The sequence below is a fragment of the Archocentrus centrarchus genome, chromosome 3 (genome assembly GCF_007364275.1).
Source record: "Archocentrus centrarchus isolate MPI-CPG fArcCen1 chromosome 3, fArcCen1, whole genome shotgun sequence".
Lineage (NCBI taxonomy): Eukaryota > Metazoa > Chordata > Actinopteri > Cichliformes > Cichlidae > Archocentrus > Archocentrus centrarchus.
The window spans coordinates 17029270-17054591 of NC_044348.1; positions in this window are offsets into that span (position 1 = coordinate 17029270).

Below are 25322 nucleotides of genomic sequence, written 5' to 3' on the forward strand. Positions count from 1 at the left end.
GGAGAAGGTAATGGGCCCAACCCGGAACGCACTCTCACTCTCTACACACATGGGGCCGCTGGCTGCTTTGATCCAGTAGCCCCTGCTTGGGTCTCCTGACGCCTGGTGAGGAAATTCATAGGAACAACTGGAAGAGGCCAGTGTTTATTCAGCTCCTTTAATGAGCAGGGAGACGGATTATCGGGGGCCTAAATCTCCCCAAAAAAATACAGGGAAAGAAAACTGCTGCTCCTTCCAGATGTTGCTCTCTAACCAGTCACTCCAAAAGAATCCAAGAAAGTAAGAGAGAGGGAGGGAGAGAGAGAGAGAGGGATGGTTTCATTATGCAAGATGGTGGAACTAGTGGTCAGCAGGAGAATTTCCTTTTGTTTTCTCTGTTCTTGTGTCTGTGCAGATGTGGAGCTGGCCAGTCTTTTCTGGGTGAACTCAGAAGAGAGCAGCCGCCCAGGCGCAGTGGGGAAAGCTAGGGGATCTAAGGGGGAGTTTGCAGGCATGTGTTATTTTGTTGAAAGGGGGGGGTATTTGATCGTGTAGGTAACCAAAGCTCTCAGGCATAAGCTTTACTTAAAACAATTTGTGCTGTCTTAAAGGGGAAAAAAAGAAGCTATTTCCTGAGCTTGTCATATGACCCCAAATGTGTTATTTTTTTCCCCTTTTTACACATAGCCTCTTTGTAATCCTAATTAAGGCAGCAAAGCAAGTGACGTGGGATCCGACGTATGAAGCCTGTCTGTCCTGGGAATTGAAAGCGAAGACTGATCCACACATGAATTAGCACATGACTACAGTCTGTAGAAAAATTAAAGAGTACCTTTCTGCCTACAAGAGGACTTAGGCTGTCTGTCAGGCTCTTGACCCACTTGCCAGAAGAGTGGCCAGATCAATACATCTCTCTATTGTCAAATCATTTAGGAGAGGATTACAGGTCAGCCACTGGTCACAGATCCTCTCACACAAAGGGCAAAGGTCAGTCTGTCTACTCATTTACATGTTATTTCCACACATCAGATCTTGTTAATAGTATCACCTGTGGTACAGACTTGTAGTGCAGTCTGATCTGGCTACAGCCACTTCCTCAATGTTTTTCATAATGTCATACTTGCAAACCAGCCTCTGCTCTGATCTTAACAATCAGACCATCCTTACCTTTGACCTATGAAGTGCTACAGTAAGCCAGGTTCAAGTTCAAGGCAGTGACAGAACCCTGAGTTCAAGAGGAGCATACTGTGTGTTTGTGCATGTATTTCTAATAGGTCAAGTTTCTTGAAGAACTATAAGCAAACCTTTAGATACTGACAATCAAATAGCTCTGTACTGAGTGTTCATTCACAGATACACTATATAGCCAAAAGTATTTACTCATCTGCCTTCACACACACACACATGAACTTGAGTGACATCCCATTCTTAATCCAATTTAATATGATGTTGGCTATTTCAGCTTCGGCTCTTCTGGGAAGACTTTCCATAAAGTTTAGGAGTGTGTTTATGGGAATTTTTGACCAATCTTCCAGAAGCGCATTTGTGAGGTCAGACACTGGATGACCTGGTTGGATGAGAGGGCCTGGCTAGCAGTCTCTGCTCTAAAATTGTCCAAAATGTCTTGGTATGCTAAAGCATTAAGCGTTCCTTTCACTGGAACTAAGGGGCTGAGCCAAACTCACTAAACGCAAACCCCCACACCATAATCCCCCCTCCTTCAAACATTCATCACTCCAGAGAACACGTGTCCACTGCTCTGGAGTCCAGTGATGGCGTGCTTTACACCACTGCATCTGACACTTTGCATTGTGCTTGGTGATGTAAGGCTTGGATGCAGCTGCTCTGCCATGGAAACCCAACATGTCCTCCAATCCAAAACGTGTACATTTCCAGAATGAGTGCTCCTACCTGTTGCTTCGTATGTCATGTGGTCATGTCCGTGGGTAATGTTGCCGTAGCTCAGGTGGTAGAACAGTAATCTATTAATCTGGAATGGTTCAATCCCAGGCTATTCCGGTCAGCAAGCCAAAGTATCCGAGGGCAAAATACTGAAGCACTTGTACGAATAAGGAATGTTGCATCAAGCGCTTTGAGCGATCAAGCGTTATATAAAAAAATAAAGAATAGTTTATTTATTTATTGTTTTAACTTTTCCGGTTGTATCTCATGCCATTTAGTCTGCATAAACTTTTCAGAAATCTGAGGAAATCCATAGTTATGTATTTTTTCAGCATTTCCTGAGAAAACCGTACATTATTCACATGTACTTTTGTCTACAACCACTTTGAAGAGGCCACAGGAAGTTTGGAGGTTTGTAGCAACTGATTCTGCAGAAAGTTGGTGACCTCCACGCATGGCCTACCACTTCATAGCTGAGTTACTGTCATTCCTAACTGCTTCAACTTTGTAATAATCAATTATACTCTATCACAGTACCATGCTGGAATTCTCTGAGCTCCTGAAGGCGACCTATTCTTTCACAAATGTTTGTAGAAGCAGTCTGCATGCCTAGGTGCTTCATTTTTTTACACCTGTGGCCATGGATGTGATTGGAACACCTGAATTCAATGTTTTGGGTGGGTGAGTGAATACTTTTGGAAATAAAGCAGACATATCCATAAAGCACCATTCTGTATGCATGTATGTGCAATAAAACAAATGATCATGTTAATACAATAAGTGTTCTTCCCAGCTATAAAATTACACTTGAGTCCATTATTGAATTACACTAAGTAAAGTAGAATTTTACTGGTATTGAATTAGAAGGAACTGCTTAAATCATCACTTACATTACAACAATATATGATCTCACGGGAATAAGTTCTATTAACATAATTATCAGCTTGCCTTGATATCAGTCCAATTCTGAAATGAGTGATTTAAAGTTATAAATATGTCTTTTTTTAAGACTAAGCTGCACATTTTACTGACTATATGTCACCATATGTTTCTGTTACATTGTAATAAGAAGTAATTCTGTACCTTTGATTGGATGTTTCTTTTAACAACCTTGGAAACCCTGGAAAAAGGTAGCTGCATTGATATATACACTCACCACTTATCACTTTATTAGTTACACATTTTCATTCAGAGCTGCCTCAGATTCAACAAGGTGTTGGAAACATTCCCCAGACATTTTGGTCCAGACTGACATAACAGCATCACACAGTTGCTGCACATTCATGATATGAATCTCGCGTTTCACCACATCCCAAAGATGCTCTATTGGATTGAGATCTGGTGACTGTGGACACCATTTGAGTACAGTGAACTCACTGTCATCTTCAAGAATCCAGTTTGAGATTATTTGAGCTTTGTGACATGCCATGTTATCCAGAAGATGGATACACTGTGGTCATAAAGAGATGGATGCAGTCAGCAACAATATTCAGGCAGGCTGTGGGGTTTAAATGATGCTCAGCTGATCTTCTGTGGCCCAAAGTGTGCCAAGAAAACATCCTCTGCACCATTATAACACCACCACAGGCCAGAACCATTGATACAAGAAATTATGGATCCATGCTTTCATTCTGTTTATGCCAAATTCTGACCCTACTATCCAAATGCTGCAGCAGAAATCGAGACTCATCAGACAAGGCAACATTTTCCCAATATCGTCCAGTTTTAGTGAGCCCGTGTGAACTGTAGCCTCAGCTTCCTGTTCTTAGCTGACAGGAGCGGCACCTGATGTGGTCTTCTGCTGCTCTAACCCATCTGCTTCAAGGTTCGACGTGTTGTAGGTTCAGAGATGCATCTTCTGCATACCTTGGTTGTAATCAGTTATTATTTGAGTTACTGTTGTCTTCCTATCAGCTCAAAGCAGTCTGGCCATTTTCCTCTGCCACTCAGTGGATATTTTCTCCTTATCGTACCATTCTCTGTAAACCCTAGAGATGGTTATGTGAGAAAATTCCAGTAGATCAGCATGTTCTGTTATACTCAGACCAGCCGATCTGGCACCAACAAGTATGCCACATTCAAAGTCACCTGGATTATCTTATTTCTTTTCTGACGCTTGGTTTGAACTTCAGCAGGTCATCGTGACCGTGTCTACATGCTTAAATGCGCTGAGTTACTGAAATATGACTGGCTGATAAGATATTTGCATTAACAAGCAGTTGCTTGATTGCTACCTAATGAAGTGGCTGGTGAGTGTATATAGTTTACCTATTAGTCGTTTTATGCAAAGGTTTGGTCAAATTGCAGTTCTGCTGATTATTGGAGTGAATAAATGCAAATCCTGCAATACTGCAAACATTTTTTTGAGCCAAGCCAGGAATCTTCCAATTCTAAAATTAGAACATTTCAACACTCTTCCTTGCAGTTCAGTTCAACCTTTGACATATTTTTTAGACTGTCTGGCACACACGGCATGTTCAAGATCTATCTACAGATTTTTAATGATACTTATGCCAGGGTACTGTCAGGGCCAGTCCAAAAGGTTCTGCTTATAATTCTTTAAGTAGTTCACGGTGAATTTTTGAGGTACACTTTGGAACATTCAGTCAGTTTCAGTTTCTTCAATAATTACATGAAATTTATGGAATATTTTTTTCCATAACATCCTTCCAATAGCTTGCATACAACCCCAAAACTTAATATTTTCTTTCTTCAAACATATCTTTAGTGATTATCAATAAAAAGCTCATTCAGCTTAAGGTCATTTGTCCGGCACTTATTTCTAAAATGACTCTGGCTTATTCACATGCAACTTTTCATATTTCAAATGATAAGGTTTCTTTCTACTCTTCTAAGCAGACTATATTTGTGTATCCTTGCTCCATATTGGAAATGTGCATCACCCCTCCTGTATCAGCAGCTCCTCTGCAATCATACAAAGTTTTTTGCTTTCCCTTTCTGCCCAGCAGACATGCAGCTTTATCTGAAAGTTTTCATGGTCTTAAAGATCTTCTTACTTCCACAGTTCCGGCAATTTCTTAATGACATTTCGGACAGTGGAAATTGCAAGGTGGAAGTGCTTTGATATTTTTTATAGCCTTCCTCTGCTTTGTAGACATCAAATAGCTTCATTTTCAGATCCTCAGTCAGTTGCTCAGAGGAGCCCACAGATGTTGACTGTTACCACAAGGTCTAAACAGTCAGAGAATTGATCAAGCTCTGTACTGTCATCAGCTGACAATTCCTAAGGACAGTTCTTCACCTGCCTTACAAGTCCTAATGAGTCAGATAAGGCCTGCCAAGTCTATGAAGCCTGAGTTTACAAGAGTTTGAACTTTCTGAATGTGCCACATATTTGATAATTTTTTTCTTTTTTTTAACATTTAAATGACTCATCAAGTTTGTCTTTTTACTGCAGTGGTTGAATTTACTTCTTTTCACCACAAGAATCAACAAAATATGTAGGCTGACCAATCTTTTGGATTATTTGCTTGTATCATTTTATGACGGACTCTCCATTCACAGTTTAATGTAATTGAGGGGAACAAAAAAAGAGAAGGCTTTGTAGTCCTATTTACTTTAATTTTACATTATATATTAGAATTAATTAAAGATGTGGCTGTAGAGAATGTGTCAGCAAAACAGTCCGCATACGTTCTCTTCTCATTTTAAACACGCGAAGCTTTGGCAGATACTTCTTTTCAGCCAAGTTGTAAAGGGGTTAGTCAGAGATTTTTAATATAAAAAATGTGAACTTTTCTCAAAGAAAGTACTCCCTCTAAAGACTCATACATGCACTGAAACTACAATGAAAGAAAAAAAGTTCGAAGGAAACACTTACCAACTGTGAAGCAGTGAGAAGCTTCCTTCACAGACCTGCAAAACACAAGGGAAGTGCATTATTGTTCAGTCTTCAATTGTGTATCCATCAAACACTTATCTGTAAAGCATCAAAAGTGAACCACAGGTCTCACTGTTTATTACCATTACTATCAATAAGCCTTTGCCAACATCCTTCTTAGTGATCAAGATTATCTCCCCAAGACTGGAGTAAGCTTGCAACTTATATATGTGTGGATAACACCAGAATAATCTGGTAAATCACAGACAGCCATTATCATTACATTGTAATTTTACACTCATTTTTGTCTGCAGCCTCTATACTGTTTGTTATGAAATTACATTACAACCTGAGGGGTCAGAAAAGGACACTCTGCAAACGTGTTATGCATAAAATATATAAAAAGACACCTAAAAGGCATTCTCTATATCAGAAAAGAGGAAGTGTCCGAAAAGAGAAAGCAAAAACTGTTCCTCTTTTTATCCATTACCTCCTCCTGTCATCCAAACCACAAACACACTCCAGCTCATTGTTCCTTGGTCATCTAAAATGTAGGTCTCCCATTCAGACTGTTTGTAATTAGCAATTCTGAGCAGAGAAAATAATTTCATCTCGACATTCTATAGTGTATACTGTGCTCGATTAGACCCACAAAACACTGCACAATCGAATACAAACAGTTTCAAATAACGGCTTTTCTGCACTGGTATCAGAGAAACTGCTTCTTCATTAAGCTTTTATATGTCGTTCCTTTTGTGTTTGTGTTGTATAATTGTGATAATGACGTGTGCCCTTTCTCACAAACGCTGCGCCAAAGGCAAACTCCAGAAGCTGTGTCTGTGTGGCGATGAAATCCAAACTTGAAGTTGAAAAGGCAGTTTTCAAGAAGGAAAATCTCAACCTTGGAATCACAACCTTGAAAACAATTTTCTTTCTCCTTTCATTTATTATGAAATAATTACTGACAGCACAGCAGATTCCTCAGTGAACAGTACACCATAGTTTAATTTTGGCGAGCATGCCAGAGCTTAGAAAGCATAATTGCTCTACTCTCTTTGGCAGAGACGTTTTGCCTTAAGATACTATGAATAAAAACAAATTAATTCATAAATTAATTTAATATTAAAACTTAAACACAACACACTGAGCTTGCAACAATGGTCAGAAACTAATCTTCGCAATTCCCCGAGGGGGGGGTCACGACATTAAAAGTTTATTTTAAATGTTATTAGATATTATCAATACTGAAATAGCAGTTGGCTGCCTCTGTGTATAGTGCAGTGTGATGATGCCAATCAGCCTTTAACCTCTGCCCTTAGACAAGGTAAAGCCATGCATTCCCCTGACTCCAGGTCAGTAAGTAAGCTTGTATTTTTGGATGCTGGCTGCTGATTGTGTATGTACTTTAATAAGCAGGCTGCAGGTCAGTCAGATTTATGGGCCCATGGTGGGGTGGAGGGACCAGACTCCCTTGGCCTCCAGCTTCCCTCTGCGCCATTACGCCAGAGTGAGATATAGTGGGATATTGATCCCAATGCCACTTCATTTCGCAATAACTATTACACGATATTCTCCCGGGCCGCACGTGTCTTCTGATTTATGCTGCCCTTGCTATTTACATTAGCAGTAAGTGTTTTTCTATACCAACTGAGGAGGGTCTTAGAGCCCCACAGATGGGCATGTGAACATTCACATTCCATACCACACATGTTTTTGCTGCCTTTGACACCTTTTTCACAGTAGAGGAGGTGCTTAACACAGCACTGCCTGCTAGGTGAGTAATGGAAGACACAGACATAAACATATTGAAGAATACATCCCAGCCTTCATTACAGCTGCACGACTGACCTTGAGGCAATGCTGTTTTCTGCACTATATCTTATTTAAAATACCTGCTCATTACATCCACACTTTGGAATGCTATTATATTCAGGAACACAATTTGAATTATTTCACAGTATTCATTCTCACACGCTTGTCAGAGTAGTGTATAGTCAGCATAAAGAGAGCAATCACAATAGACATGATTGCTGCATCTATGTAGAGAAACTAAATCATTATTTGTGTTAAAATTGTGTAGTTATTTGCATTTAAATCTTATTTTGATTTGATCTGAACTGATTAATAGAACATTATCCAACATACTGCGAGTGGCTTGAAAACTAAAGCACATGCAAAAATTCAAATGGAGACATTACCATTTACAATGTGCTTCTATGAGTCTTCTACTGAAAAAAAACAATTTTTGATTATGTTATATGAAAGAAATTGTTGTCATGATTAGAACAATTAGGTTAAGCAGCCTGTGCCCCCCTGAGTTTTCCACCATTGCTAGCTGCATATTCCAGAGCTGGATCTTTGCCAAAGTGGCTTTCCTCTCAGTACCAGGCTGGTGCAGATGTTTGTTACACACACAGGAAAGCTGTGTCGGTGGCAGAAAAGCAGACACGAATGGGGAGGAACGACGGCAGACAGACCCTGTATAGTGCTGGCATTTCCCACAGGCAGCCTCCACAGGGGACACTGCCTCAGATGCCGTCACTGCTACATGGGCCAGAACAAAACAAGAAAAAAGCAAAACAAAAGGACTAATGACCCTTAATTGCTCCGGAGCTGTTAAAATCAGATGAGTGTCACATAAGCTGGAGTATGTAAATCAAATCCCCCACCTCATTCCTCTCCCCACTCTGCCCCCTAAGCTCTCTCCCTTGGCACAATAAAGTCTTTTTCTCATAAGGGGGCGGGCAGCTTAGCAGGCTTGTTGCCAAGTGAGGGGAGCTGGCAAGCGTGGTAATGTGGAGACACTTGTTGCTATAATGCTTGCCTGTTACGCCAGCACATGGTAGAACTGGGGCAGCTGAGGGATGTGTGAGAGGAGCAGATGGGCATACTATAGTCTCCACGTGCTCCTATTTTAAACATGGAAGCAGAAAGGAAGCGTGTTCTGCTCTCAGCTTTCAAAGCTGGCAGACACTGTGTGCATGTCCCTTTCATTAATAGGTCCATTCATATGCAACACAAGTTTGATTGTACACAAATGCCCCATTAGGGAGGAAGGGGGCATTTGCGTGCGAGTGTTTGCATACGTGTTTGCATATCTTTGAAAGTGACAGCATTTGCTTTGGGTATGCTTAAAGGGATTGTATTAGGCTGAGTTGAGTTTGGAGATTACACACTTAAATTGGGTTGGGATAAAGAAATTTAATGGAACTTTTTTTTTTTTAACAGTTTACAGAGATTGCCACTGCTGTTTGTTAACATACATACAATTGGTATTTTGAGCTTATTTAGAATGCAACAGTTTTAAACCATGTATATCTTATTAATTTTTGGAGAGTTTTGAGATGAAAACACATCTTATCAAAGCAGACAGTAAATGACAGCGTTACTGAACAAACCGAGTTTATGTCATTGTAGATATTGTCTCTACCGACTGAGCTAGATGGTTGGTAGCTCACTGAGAAATGAGCATGTCCTCTCGTGCCCCTCGTGTCCCACTGCTCCCACCAAACCCATTACCATCAAGCCATGATGCCTTTCTTATACCTGCATGCTTTTCTGCTGTGTGGAGTTTCTGGTGATTTAAACACAGCAACAAACCTGTCCAATTTTCAGAGTGACATTATTGATAGCCTGTCGCTTCAGATTGTAGGTACTGTTAATGGTTATTTTATGGCGCATATGTGACATCTGATGTGTACTTTTTTTTTAATCCTCTCTCCCACTGTATCTTTTTTCTGTTTTCTCAAGATCACTTAAATACATTTATTAAAAAAAGGAAACAAAAGCTCTTACTATCCAGTAACACTTTGAAAAAAAAAAAAATGACCTTTTGGGAAATGACCTGTGAAGTACAAGCTGCAAAACCATTTTTTGTCCCTGAATATATTACTGATTGCAGAATTTACTATATTATAACTCACTTGTTTGTAATTTAGCAGTGGCATAAAATTTATTGCACTCTGCAATATAAACAAATGGATGCTTCTTTTTGTCGCAGACTGAGCTGTTTATAAATCTGAATAATAAAGTGCAAAAAACTCAAATTTACCGCCGCTAATTCAGAGCAATCGACATCGATAAAGTGCGTTTCTGTGTCCGTGGTGGTGTGCTGAAAGGCCAGCTCCCAAAAAAGACCACCACCTCCTCTTCACCACTCCACTCTTATCACTCCAGTGTTTTTTCTCCCTGTGAACCTGTATGCCCTCTTGTCATGGATTAGCCTCCATACTTGCATGAACAAAGACTCAGTCAGCATGTGTTTATGTGTTGGTCCATGTGTTGTGTGAAGAGGAAATGTGTCTCCCACTTATGTCCAGATCTTAGAGGACCCCAATTTGTTAGGCATTAATCAGAACACCTGCTCAGAGAGCCGCCTGTGTCAGTGGCTCACTTTGGTGTCCCAGTGGTTTCATGACTGCCAGGCTTTTTGTTTCCCCACTTCAGCCATCAGTGTCATTTTGAAATCAATTTAATGATTGTGCCTGAGACTGATTTGAGTATGCAATGATGCATGGGGAGGAAAAGGAGAAAAGCAATATACAATGAAAGAAGATAAGAGTGGGACAAAAAAAAAAAAAGGCCAAGGAAAGAGGACTGTGCATATTTTGGCACTAAAAGAGCACAAATTCATCAAGCATATTGTTCCAGCATGTGGGTGTAAACAAAAGAGAGAACAACAACAACAAAACAAAAAGCTGATTAGCTCTACACCACAACAATGTCACTATCCTGCTGAAGGACAAAGCATAAAGAACAATGTTTGAGAGGGGGAAAAAAATGCGTAAAAACACTATGACAGAGCGAGGAAGACTAGGTCAAAGATGAGGCCAGGAGAGAAAGGGAGTACAAGAAAGAGGTAGCAGAGGAAACAAATGAATAAATTCATGGGGCACAAAATGAAAGAAAGATGGAGGGGAGTGGAGGCAAAAGAAGGGGGTTTGAAGTAGTCATCAGTGCAAGATTTTCATTGTCCGGACACTGGAGGAGCACACAAAGCACTGAGAAGATTCAATTATGTATCATATGCAGTGACCTTATTGCCATGGTTACGGAACAGTGAAAAATATTAATCAGCCAGCAACAAGGAAAAAGATGGTGGAAGGAAGAGATAGAAGGAAGACAGCGACGAGATACAGGGTGGTAAAAGATGGAGAGGGGACAATAGCACGCTCCCTCCATACTGTATGCGCTTGTGTGTTTGCTTGGTTTCATGTATTTTAATGAGTACAGCTGCAAAGGCTCATGACTGTCCCTACCAAGCTTTGAATATCAATATGCATTATTGAGTATGACATTTTTTTTTGGGGGGGGGGGGGGGGAGTATTTAACTTTTTTTTTTTTTTTTACAGTGCTACCATCAAAACTCAAAGGTTCACATTTGCACAAAAAGGAGTCACAAATGTGAAATGAACTCAATTCAGAACTCATTCATACGGGGTTAAACTCACTTCACAGCTCACAAAGATTTGTTTTAGCTTCCTCTCTGTATTCCAGGTTGAATTTCATGTGGCCCAGTGTCTGCCGAAGCTTTTTTAGTGAGGAAATAAAACAATCCATCTACATATCTACAATCAATCACACAAGCCCGTATCCATTAATAACACAACTTGCAAATGTTTGCCACATGAAAATGAAATGTTTTCATCCATCAGTGTGTTTGCATGTGCGCGCGCGAGGGTACACTTACACATGGTTCTAAATAAATCCTCTAAAAACCAGTGCTAGCATATTGTTACAGACTCAGAAGCAAAATTATGACGATCATTTTCAATCATATTCCATTATGATGTTCCTCTCAGTCACATTTCCCTGCACACTGCAGAAGGGGAAAGTTGAAGATTGTTCTGTTGATGAAGCTGTAGAGTGTTGCTCGCTGTCTGCAGGGACTGTCTTGAAAACAATCTATCTGAAACTCCCCCGCTGAGCAAAATGTTAAATAAACAAAGACGGGGATAAACAAAATCCCTCCATTTCAATGTCACTGAGAAGAAAGCCAACATTTTTATGCTGCGATTGTGAACAGGAGGTGGCAGCCATAACGAGATCGTCGTTAAACTTTGGACACATGGTGAAATTATTATTTTTCTCAAAACTAGTTAATTATAAATATGGTGGCAAGCGAGATATAATTGTTGCGCTTGCGTCAGCGACGAGGGCGGTATAGTAATCCTCCCAATTCATGGGTTCCCTATTATGGCCTTGCTTAAGGAAGAACTATTTTAGATTTCTCCTGATCTGTTATTGATATTATTTTATTCTAAATATACTGTCCTACTTTGTACTAGTTCAGATTTTGGAACTCTCAGGGAAGAAACAGAAGAATTCAAAAAAAGTTCTACAGACAAATATACTTTTGGCTGCAAGACAATCATTCATGGATTATATGGTTCCCTTGATTAACTATACATTTATCTGCAGTTATCGGCAGTTAACACAGAGTGCTGCCAGTCTCAATCCTGTGCTGGGGCTCTACCATCCAAATGCTAAGGCTGGCTAGCTTTCTCCATAATGGCCCCTTCCTGCGTGACAAAATTAAGCAAGCCACTTGAGTTGAATATTTTAAGTCTCAATTAAAAATGTGACTTGCTTTTATTTGAAGTGTGCACATTATACTTCCCGTGTTTCAATTAATTGTCAGAATACTGCACTCACTCATCATGTTGATTGCACTGTTATTTTTTCTGCTCTGGCATGGAATGTGTGGTTAATTAAGGACTTAAATGATTAAAATGTTCACAAAAATGTGCATTTGATTTGTTTCTCTCTACTTACCAATGATCGAAAAATCATTTCAGCTCTAAACTACACGTGACAGCTAGACTGCTAGCATGCACGTCTTCTAGATGCTGTATTAAACTATTTTGTACCAAATCGAGACCAACAAGTTACACATCAACTTGCAAGGCAGCTGCAAACTCCAGAGGGACGTAATAGTTATGCCCATAATGAACCTTTATGAAAAACAATTTAATTAAATTTAGTGTAAATTATTATGAGAAATAGATTTTGAAACTCTCAATACTCTGATGAGACAATTGTTTTTATAAAACTGGTGGGAGCTAACCATTTTTTGCAGCGTGACAGGCAGTGGTCATGCAGGAAATTGTCCAATAAAGTCATAACTGAGTGATTTGAGTTCAACATTGGTTCAGTCCTGTGCCTGCTCTAATCCTGAGCCCTATCCTCTGAATTTCCCCCTACCCATCCCTGTAGCAGAGGCCGCAAGAACCTGTGGGTGAGGCACAAGTCTAGGTGTAACAGGAGAGGCAGTTAAAGTGCCTGATGTGACCATGACCACTTCCAGAAACAATTTAATTCCACAGCTTCAGCCATCTCCAGCTGATCTACTCCTCCAAGGTCATTAACTGTGCCACAGAAGGTCACATGATTAATGAGTGACAAACCCTCTGGTGCAATAACGTGTATGAACGTGGACCATTAATTAGACAGAGGGGCCAAAGAGAATGAATGGCCAGGGACAGCTTGGCCCCTCACAACCCTGTCCTTTCCAGACACCATTTTTCATTTCATCTGCACAAACAGACACAACCACAAGAAAGACCACTCACAGTATTCAAAAATACCACACGTCCCTCCGAACCCCATCAAAAAAACAAAAAACAAATCACCTTAACATAAAAGCCTTACAATGATGTGATTATTGGTTTAAATAATAAAAATATGTATATTAACTGACAATGTTAAACAGTAAAATTATTAACATATAAATCAAACAGACAATTAAAAGGAAGAGGCTTTCTGAGTTTAAGTGTTTGTGGTTCAGTGAAACTAAAAAGGTCCAAATGCCTCTCAGAAGTGCAGTGTGCACTGGATTCAGGTTGATCTGGGTATCAAGCTCTGAATGTTATGTTGTTGCAGTCCTTTTCCAGGACTATGATAAGCACTCTGCATTACTGAGGCAATCTCCAAGAGGAAATGAAACATTCTGCTGCCACAGACTGGCTTTATTGGAAGACAACAAGTCCGGCCTCTCAGGATATACAGATCAGGAGATTTAATTGATGCTGACCAACTGTCAATGTACTCCTATAGCTGGAAAAAACAAGAGTGTTTAACACTCCTCCATTGTAAATAGTTTTCATTTCCCAGTCTAATCAACTTAATGCAATTCCAATAAGTCCATTTCTTAGAGTGGCCTTGTTGATTTCAAACCCCATAGCCTTCTGTTTTATTTTCACCAGTGCCAACAAATGTAATAGCTGCTAAGTATATTGGGCAATAATATACGAATGCTCTACATTCAGTGCATGCATTTCAATTTTACCTTGAGGTCATACCATTATGGATATACCCCAGTGGGGTCATTAATCATAAATACATACACTGTGTATAATAACAACCAGTGGGGAGAAGCAGACTTCGGGGAAGGTTTCAGAAGAGGACTTGTACAAGACCAGGGGACACAGTGAGATATGTAAACAAATCTCATCAGTTCACCCACTCCACCTGGGTCAGTGTTTCCCAGAGCTGGCACACAGTCAGGCATATGTATAGAAACAGACATTTGCAATTGTCATTGGCCCAGAAACATAATAAGCAGTGACAGGGTGAGCCAAATCACTCAGAGTACAACCAGGAAAACAACATCTTTTTGGAAACAGGATAAATGTGTTGAGATATGTGTGTTTGTGTAATGATGTTGTATCGTGAGATGAATTCTAGGTCATAGAATATTTATCTGTAGTTATGAATATGGAAGGGAAATAATTTAAGAGGCATGCTGGTAATAAACATAAATTTGAAAGGTACTGCTGACATTTTTACACTATTTTTTATATAAATGAAAAATAATAATAATATAAAAAAAAAAAACCTTCTTGCATCTTATCAAGCATTCAGAGAACCCCTTGACCCTTCTGAATAAAAGAATCTCTCTGGAGATTTGACACACATCTCTCAGTACAGATCTGAAGACAGCCATGAATGTTGTTTGCCCTCTGATATATTTTTAATATTCAGATCATATCAAATATGTCCTCTTTCAATAATTGATCTATCTATCTACTAGCAACATAACACATGCTGAGATTTGGCATGTGATTTTTATGCCTCAGTCAGTATATCTTCTTCCCTCTATTCAGTATGATAAGGAGGGCACTGGCTGCTCTCTAGATGTGATTTACTTGGCCAAGGGATATACCCTCAGCGCGTGCCAACAAACCCTGTGACCACAAACTGTCGGTCAGTAACACTTTACAGCTGCCTTTTCTTTCTCTGGGATCAGAATCAAATGGCTGTGCATGCAAGACAATGGCTCCACTATGTTGTGGCATATGTTTCAATATGTTTTACTTTCATTGTATTTCAGCTTTATATCTGTTCATGATATCAAATATTTTAAATGCAACCCACTGCTTCTTGACAAAGACACATTCATTTGCAAAGGTCATATGTGCACTTAGGCACTGAAAGCCTGTAAAAGAAATAATGTGTAAGATATGTGCAAAAAAAAAAAAAAAAATGTTTTTTCTTTCTAAAGGAACATGTTGCAATGCAAACATATCAGAGCCTAATGGAGTGAGTGTTTTTCATCCTGTCTTTGACCAACAGCATCTCCTGTGGTGGCTCATTTCCTTAGTGCAAGAGGTTCCCACCCTCCATCGCAGACGGGCTTCAGGGGGCATGGTGGAGAGAATACGAGATGGAGGGAAGGAGCAAAGTAGAAGAGGGAAGCCATGCTGGGAGAAAGGAAATCTTCCATGTGCAGAAGCAGAGTGGCTAGAGGACATTTCACGCTAATGGCGGCCGGGCCAATTGAAATGACTGCAGCGCTGCATGATTTGAAGGTCAGGAGACAGAGGATTATATTCCAGTGGTGGCGGAGGAGGATTGGAGGAGTAAAATGGTACCTCCGCCCCCCTCCTCCTCTCCTGAATTATTGCAGAACAGCCAAGATGGAATCAACATAGCACCAAACCCCACCATCATTACTCTTACACCAGCACAACATGAAGCACATAGCATTGCTCTGGTCTTCTCTGTGTGCTCGCTTCATCTCCGTTTGTCATTCTGAACAACACAACAAGCCGCCGTGCCTTAGCTGTTTTCGATTATGCGACCAAATATTTTAATATAATATTACACTATATGCCATGGTTAAGTTATCATAAAATATTGTACAAAAATAAACAATTTTGCTTGTGAAGGCCAATGCATGATTAGGTTTGTTTTTGAGTGAGATGTCAGTGCTCTTATTTTTAATCTTGAGAAGACATGAAAATAAAATAAAGACCTCCTCGTGAAGACATGGCTGACACAGGAGATAAAACACCGAGGCTGAAAAAGCACAATCTTTGGTCCAGCTTACAGATGAGTGTGCAAAAAGTTACTCACACATGAGAAAGGCATAAAGTGATTATGCACATGACTGCAGTAATAAGCTGTAATAAGATGTAAAATGACCATACATATTTACTCCAGACATTGTGCAAGGCAAGCCAATGTGACTACACTGTACTTCTTATATGCAAACAAACATGGAAACAGCAACAAATGAGGCAACGAGTATGTCAAGCAGAATTTCATAAATCAGGAACATTAATGTAATTAAACTAATTCCCTACAGGCATCAGCTTCTCTATCTGCTTGATATGATTTCAGAACTTCTAGAGGCTGTGCAATTTTTCACAACCCCCCCCCCCCCCCCCCCCCCTCCCCATTAGACACTGCAGATTGTCTGAGGAATTCTGACCATCAAAGCAAATCAGACTTACAGATGCACCTGTTTCAGTCAGACAGAAAAAAAACACTGCCTAAAGCAGCAGTGACGTTTCTTTAGATGCAGCTATTTCCTGTGTCAGTAAACACTTTATATTTGTAGGCAGTATCCAATCCCAGCTGCTCTCCAGCACCACAGCAGAGAGGTGGATGCCTTATAAGAGGAGGACAGATGTCATTCTTTGTGAAAAGCCAATAGAGTTTTGTAACGTCGAAGGACTAAAGCGAAGACGCTAACCGCCATGCCAGTATTCATATGCTAACAAAAGCCTCAGAATCAAATGAGTGAATTTAAATAGTGCATCTCAAATATCTTACATTGCTCTATTGTGCTGTGCTATACAGTACTGTTCACACAAAAGGGTGGGGAAAAGAATGGACCTTAAAGGAAATATTGCTAAGAAAATGTGAAGGGACCTTCTGGCGCAGCATGCAAAAAGACAAATGTGTCTATTTGGTATAAAAAGGGAAGGAAGGAAGGAAGGAAGGAAGGAAGGAAGGAAGGAAGGAAGGAGGAAGGAAGGAAGGAAGGAAGAAGGAAGGAAGTTATAGTATAACTTAAAGTTAATGAATATTTAGTTCATAACAACCTGTATCAAGTATTATCAGGTTATTGTTAACTTCAATTTTTAAAAATTCATATTAACATTTTAAAAAGGAAGTCAATTTAATTTTTGGTTTCTGACAATGACAAAAAATTATAGAAATAGCTCCACTTTCCCCCACTTGTAATTTATTCTTTCAAATAAAAAAAAGTGAGATCTTTATGCATGTAAATCAAAATGAGATTAATGAAAGAAAGAATATATATTTGGATTACATTAAAGTAAAGTGTTTGATTGACACATTAAGACTTCAGGCTGTATTAATTAGATTAAATTGGTTTTCCGTAAGGATACCACATCAGTGGTGTACAGGATGAAGAAACACAGGGAGTGATTTTGCTACATTTCTCCCCCGCTGACTACTGTGCTTGTAAAACTCCAGAGGAGATAACAGGCAACTAGGGTAGCCCAGTCAATCCAGTGCATGTTTGAATGGCTGACCATGTTAAGCTCTTAAAGCAGGCATTAATCCAGGATTTTAGGAGCAGAGCTAAGTTTGGCACGTTATCATGGCAAGGCCCAGACCTTAGACGGAGTTCAATCACTATGCAGAAGCACTCACAGCCTCAGTCACACAGGCCTCAGACATGACTAGCACTGCAACTGGACTGGAATTAAATAGTAGGTGTGCTAGAGACACATTAAGTTTTAAGATTCTTGAATGACCATTGATTCTATGACTTTCCACTATTTTTAGTTTATCTTGAACTGGTGGCGTACAAAGATAAAAAATTATTTCTATACGGTATGTATTATAAGCAGAACTCAGGACGAGCATTTAATTCAACCAGATGCTTCCTCATAGTGTGTGTACAGATGAAACATCTATAGTATGTGACATATTCTTGCAAGGCACACCCAAAGCAGTGGCTCCCACAGAGCCCGAGTGACCTCTCTGGTCAGCCTCAGTCTCGGTGTTAGAGTCACACCTCCAGATGTATACAGGCCAGAACAGAGCCAAGCACGCAACCCAGCACTCGCTGTACTGCTCAACTCGAGGTACACACATACCAGCTCAGATCAACATCAAAGACAGTTGTGCAGACAAACATATTAAGAGCTGACAGCCTTGACCATGCATCTGCAAAAGTAGCATCATCATGATTTAGCAGTGGACAAATACCCATCGGGCCAACACGACAGCAGCGAGTGCACGGTCACGTGGCTGCATGCACACACATGCACATGTACACACCAGTGTTAGGTGCAGAGAGCTTGGCCAAGGCTTAGGACTAGAACATGGGCTTAGGAAACCGGGTGTGTTGCTGGCAGATGGGGGATATTAGGGGCTGTGTGTTGACTTATAAATCTTCCTGAACAGTGTAGGACCTGAGTTATCATCTGACATATGAAAAAATACCAGAGAAGCTTGTAGACAAAAGAGAGAAATTAAATGAGAGGGTTATAAGAATGGGAGGAACCCAGCATTGTAGCAGGCATCTGTTTTACTCCTCATCCTCATCCACAAACACAATCTGTATGTGGAAACATACACACCACATGTCAGAATTGATTCATGTTTCTACATTTATCCTTCTCGTGTCATGAGCACAACAGTAGTTAACTGCATGGCTAATACACATGTCGAAAATAGTCTTGTACAGTTGTAAGAATACCAGCTACTTCCTGTGTGGGTATATGGAGCTCAGGATCTAGATCATCACTTTCTGAAACCCTTAATTTATGTGTAGTGTGTCTCTGCAGTGTTACTGATGAGAGAAAGACTCCTATTGATATTTATCAAAACTTTAAATGTAAGGATATCCTCAGTGCAAAGGCAAAAAAAAAAAACAAAAACATGGAACTAAATACTTTTTTATTCTGAAATGTCTGAGTGAGTGGTACAGTTATTTTAAAGTAGCGTTTTAAAGTGTCTTCAATTTCAGATATGAAAACAAGAACATGTAAATTGCTCACTAACTAAACATATGTGCACCTGCAAATATATGTCAGTTTGTTAAGTACACTGACCTAAATATTTTGGCGTCTAAACTGTCATGTCTGAGCTTAATCTTTCATTCAGGAAGTAAAAGAATATTTTTGTTTAAATGGTTTTTAGGAACGTCTAGATTTAACTTCAGAGTCATTTTGAGGCTGGTGATGTTGGTGCTTTTGAATAACACTGCATTAAACTGAGAGGTGTTTAATGTTTTTTGGTTTCCCCCTCATTCCATTTATATGACTGAGAGTAAACTAAATTTGTATTTGTTATGAATATGCCCACATAAAAAAATTACCAAATTGATGCTGTAAATAGTTGTCAGTGAACACTGTTATTCTTTTTGATTATTTGTATGCACACTCTTATCACCAAACTATCAGGGTTAATATTACTCTGAAAGTCGCAAAAAAAAAATTGTTAAAGCCCACACTCACAAGAGTAAAACATATTTGATATTTTGAACACCTGCCCCAGAGCCATGTCAACTCTGTAAGTGGACAGATAATTCTCCAATCAACACTTCTCGACTTGAAATAATTGCAACTGGAAAAAATCAACACTTATTAACAATGGGAGAGTTGCTGTGCATGGTATTTGGGTTTATCTGTGGGTTTTAGTGCGAGAGAGAGAGAGAGAGAGAGAGAGAGAGAGAGAGAGAGAGAGAGAGAGAAAGTCCAAATGGATTTCAGCCCTAGAATAAATCACTGTCGCCACAGAAACAGGCCGACAGCTGTGATGGATGGCTGAAATTTTTGTGTTGATGTCTTTAGTATTGCTGACAATTTGGTAGTCCAGGCTTTTTCACTTTTCCTGTGCTTGTGTGTGGCTAAACACATCTAAATTCTGCCACATACTCATACCTACACATCAGTATTTCACACCAGCTTAAAATTAGCTTTTGGTTGAACAACAGCCTCTGTGAGAATTTTTTTTTTTTTTTGGCAATTTGTGGTGATTCCAACAAAAAGCTCAAATTATAATTTTATAAACTTCAGGGTGTTTATTCCAAAACCTGATCAACAACTTATAATCTGTAATATTCAATTCACACTAAGTGTCAGATTTGCAAAAAGTGTGGCGTGTATTGTTAAGCACAACTTTCTGTAATGAAACTGTGGACACCATCTTGTATGTGTGCACCATTGTCACATGATCTTTTTGCACCTGTATACACTGACCGTCTCATTGGATAGCATGCTGCCACATGACATAGTGACGGTGGTGTGTTTGGACCATATACTGACTGACTGTCTGTCAATGGTGTCTAATGTTAACGGCTTCCACGCAAACTGAGGATAAAGAAAGATGTTTTTTTTTTTTTTTCTGTTTTGTTCATCACAACCTTCCTGTTATCTGGTTCACTCTAGCTCTTCTGGATCTACTCACTACACACAAACACACACACACACACACACACACACACACACACACACACACACACACACACACACACACACACACACACACACACACAACACGACTTGAGCATTACTCTGAATTCCTCCTCCCCTTAAAAAATGCACATAATGCAATGCACACTACATCTAGACACCTACATAAAGTTGTGTAAACACAAAAACACCATTACACACATGCGCGCGCACAGACACACACACACACGCACGCACGGACAGCACACATGCACTCACAGTAAAGATTTGGGCCATTCTAAGCCAGCCCCCCCACATCCAGTGTTTCCATCTGCTCTCACCTGGCAGGATCAGAAAGAGCACACTTCCACAAACTTAGAAAGATCAATACTTTCTCCAGCAAAACACAGCAGCCACAGCCTCAGTCCCAGCTCCACACTACTTGTACTCAAGTACTGTTTTCTGAAAAAAAAAAAGAATCCACAAAGCAGAAATGTAAATTGGAAAAAAATGTACTGACCTTACTGTCTTATTTTCCTCTCTTTTCTCCCTGACGTCCAGTCCCCTCTTTTTCTTCTGCTGGTTCTTGTCCTCTAAACCTCTAGTCTAAGTAAGTCATACAGGAGCTGCTTCCTGCTCCTGCTCAGCCCTACGCCACTGTATTAGTCTGATTTCACACTCTGCAGCCTAGCCTCCCGTCCTGAAGGGGACGGTGAATGTGCTGCTTATTTAGAAGCCGGCACGCACTACCTGGGCTTGTAGGCAGCTGTTTAAAGCACGAGGCAACATCCAGGGTGCATAATACCCCCACACAACACACACACACACACCTTCTCTCTCCCTCTCATTCAAACACCAGGCAAACACTCACTAGCTGGCTGGCCCACAAGATAGGCAACAGCACGCGCACGCCACGTACACACACCACACACACACACCACACACACACACACACACACACACACACACACACACAGGAGCAAAGTGAAATACACACACATGCAAGAAGTCTGTCAGAGGTCTCTCTACCTTGCTGGGATAGCAGGCAGTGTGAGAGTACACACACAGGCACACTGAGATGGGCTGGCCGCTCCGTTCTGTCTCCTTCTCTCTAAGTGTTTAGAGACAATTTCAACAAGGGGATTGCTCCCAATCTACTAGTGTGATCCACATGGATGAGTTATAATATGCTTGCCACTCTCTCCTCTCTCTTACCCCCCCTTCTTTCTTCCTCTGTTCCCTCTCTCTCATTCTCTGTCTCACTCTTTCGCTCTCATGCTCGTTGTTTTAAGCCTATTATCGAGCCGTCCACCGATTTCAGTTCAGGAGGAAAGCCTTCCCTTCTTTGGATGCTATATTTCTCTCCCTCTAGATGTGCATGAGAAGGGGCCAAAGACTGACTCCACCTGAATGCGTATTAGTAAAATGCATTATTTATTACAAAGCTGCATTCATCTTTCTTTCTTTCTTATTTTTTCTGATATGCCGGTGGACATGCGGGGGAAGGGAGCATTTGTGGCGACTACATCAGCAGCGAAGGGGTGTATTTGTTGTGTGTGTGTTTGGGGGAGGCTGGGGTGGCGGTAGGGGGGGGCAGGAATGAGGGGTCAGGATTTGTGATAGCAGGGGTCTGAAGGGCGGTGAAAAGAATACATAAGATATGATTTTAATTTATTTATTTATTCAATGGCTGGGATTGCCTTATCATCCAAGGTGCTGCTTAATGACATCACTGCTGGCTCCAAGCTTGTCCCAAATCACAACTGCCAGTCATTTTTCATCAAAATGATTTATACCTTTGTGTGTGTGTGTGTGTGTGTGTGTGTGTGGTGTGGTGTGTGTGTGTGTGTGTGGTGTGTGTGTGTGTGTGAGAGAGACAGAGGAAAAAAAGAAAGATAAAGTACAAGTTGTGAGGTGGACAGCCATAATAATATAAGGAAGACAAATAAGACTTTTTTAATCAAATATGCCGCTTCTTTTTAAATGGCATTGACACAGTCGAAGTGTAATTTATAAACTATTCATAATATCTAAAAATCTAATTTATTGCAAAATTCATAAAACACAAGACTGCAATTTTAAGTGTCAAACTTTCAATAAAATGGGTGAAATGGTTTTGTAAATTCATGGTTAGAATGATAACACTTTAGGACTTTTGGCAATTTATAAAGTAATAAACTTTTGATTTAATCCTTTCTCTTTAAAGATTAAAATATATTTCATAATTTTTGTAGTAGATTTTAAACTAGACTGCTGTTTGTGAAGCAATTACATTATTTGCTGAAAGGCATTTTATTATACAGTTCTGTAATTTCACACTGTTATGTATCACTGATGTGAAATTCATACGATTAATTAGTATATTAATAATAATCTAATTTAAAACCAGGTTTTAAAATGTAAAACTTACACATACAAAACAATAAAAATAACTTTTACAACTTTTTTTTAAACATTAAAATAAGTGTAAACTTAAAATACTGTCCCTAGTTTTTTGCAGACTACACACAGTATGAAAGCTCACAGATGGGCCTCAATGCTTTCAGCTGAAGTACACCAATCCAAAACTGCTTCACTCGTTTCATCCTGTTATTGTATGTTTTACAAAATGAAATTTGCTCATTTCTAACTAAAAAATTAAGATGTATGGATATGTGTGTATTTTTTAATCTTCACTTGACTTTTTTCCTACTTCCATACAATTCCAAACTTAACATTTCCAAATAGCTACTTATGAAAAAACAAGTCTGACCAGTTGTCTTGAATCTTTGCATAGTGTCAGAATGGGAATGGCCAACATTGGTAAAATTTAGGGCCTGGACTCAGACACAGTAAGGGAGGGGGGGGTGGGGGGGTTGCAGCGTGAAATGGCTGTGTAAGCTGGAGTTTGCCATGCTGGTCAACAGGCTGCTGCAATATGCACCCATGAGGTCAAACAGCCAGGCCAGGAGCCATGACTGCAGAGTGGAATCCCAAGACTATGTCAGCACTATCAGCCTTCTCTCTCTCTCTCTCTTCCCAAACAGGAGAAGCACTCCGATACAACTGAAACCAAGAATCCAGTAAGATCATTCAATATGTAGCCTGCGAGCTGCTGCTGAATACCTAATGGTCATTTTTCACCACAATCTCCAGCCAATCTAAACTTGAACAGATTTAATGTCCCTCATAAAAGATTTAAACAAAGATGCATTTAACACCTAACACACACACACACACACACACACACACAGTGTAAATCCACAAAAGATATTGAAAGTTAATTGTTTACACAATTCATGACTATCCATGTGACCCTCACTGTGCTGCACTTTATTATACAGTCTAATTCAGTCTCCAGCTGTCCTGTCCCCAGTAGAAGGCTGTTAACTGCTGGTCCTCAGCCACAGGATGCCCATCTTCTGTACCTGGAAAAGGAAATGATGTGGCCAAAGGCCCAGCTGGGCCATTCTATCACTGCTATTAGGGCTTAAGTAGAACTGGAAAATTACTCCATTGGCATTAACAGTCCATCTCAATCATTTTAATACTATCATAATCATGAGAATTTCTAATATTATTTTTAAAAGCCCTGGTATAAAAAAATGAAATTTCATTTCTTTGCTTAACTATCTCAAATTGAGAGAGACTAAGTGAATGGGGAAGAAAGTGATATCTTATGAGACAGGGAAAAAAAGTGATCTAGAGTCACCTCTAATCCCCCACACTGCTGTGCCAGGACTGACCGGCACGCTGCCATACACCTCCATCTGTCTGCTTACTTAGCCTCACCACGGTACAAGTCACAGATGTAATTACTATATAAACAAGGCAATTAATATTAATAAAATGGTCTAGGTTAAACAAACTGGCTGTTAAAGTCCTCCTCTTTCACACAACTGTCATCTGCTCTCCAACCTCACCCGCCCCATCTGACCAGTGACATAAAACGTCCTGAGTGTCTTATACCCACTCTGCGCACAATCATTTTTCTAGACGGTAACCATAAAAACAAATCGCTAAACACTTTAAGAGTTAATGTTTCTTTTGTTCTTCCCTCCTCTTCTCCTCTGTTTTTCCAACTTTCAATTTTCCTGATAGCATTATTATGTTTTATTAATATCTTTGAATTATTACTCATTTTTCCTCTTAAATTGAGTGCTTTAATTCACATTTGAAGTACTCATCAAGACTGCGCAGTGAAATGAATGTGGAAGGATACATTATATTTGCAAAAATGCAAAGGGCGAATTTAAAAATATTATAACAATACTGAAATATTAACTATTAATTTCAAAAAGACAATTTTGCCAAGGAAAAAGCCTTTTCATTACTTCTATAGCCTCCCTTTCTTTTGCAAGTGCACCTTCTGGATTGTGGCTCTGTGAATGATATGTAATTAGAATATTCACCTGTGTATCAAATAGAATATTTTATGAATATTATATTAAAGCTATGAGACAGCCACATAAGTGTTGCTTTCATGAAATAGGGTGCAAAATAGATGTGGGTGCTGCATGATGGAGGCGATTCAGTGTAAATTCATGTCCAATGCCAAATACCAGATTGGGGGGGTGGGGGGTTCCGTCGAAACAGAAAAAAATAGCACAAAATAAAAATCAAAAGCATGATAGTTTCAACTATTGCTCCTTCGTGTTCAGCCTTTATAATTTTTTTTTTTTTTTACAATAGTGAAGTCTAATTCCCATGATCACCCTTGAAAGCGTGACCTTGTGCTGTGTGACAGGAGATAGCCGCAGCATGAAGACAGGACGCCACTTATCATCAAGGGACGAGGTGGCTGTTTTAATTTCACACCCACCAGTGGCTAAAACCCCTGTTAGTGGGGAGCGCCACAATGGCAGCTACGCTAGGGGAGCAGATGTCCTAGTGAAGGGGTGTAAAGAGGGAGGAGGTTAGGTTGGGAGAAGGGCAGGAGGGAAGAGGACTGATGGTAGTGGTTG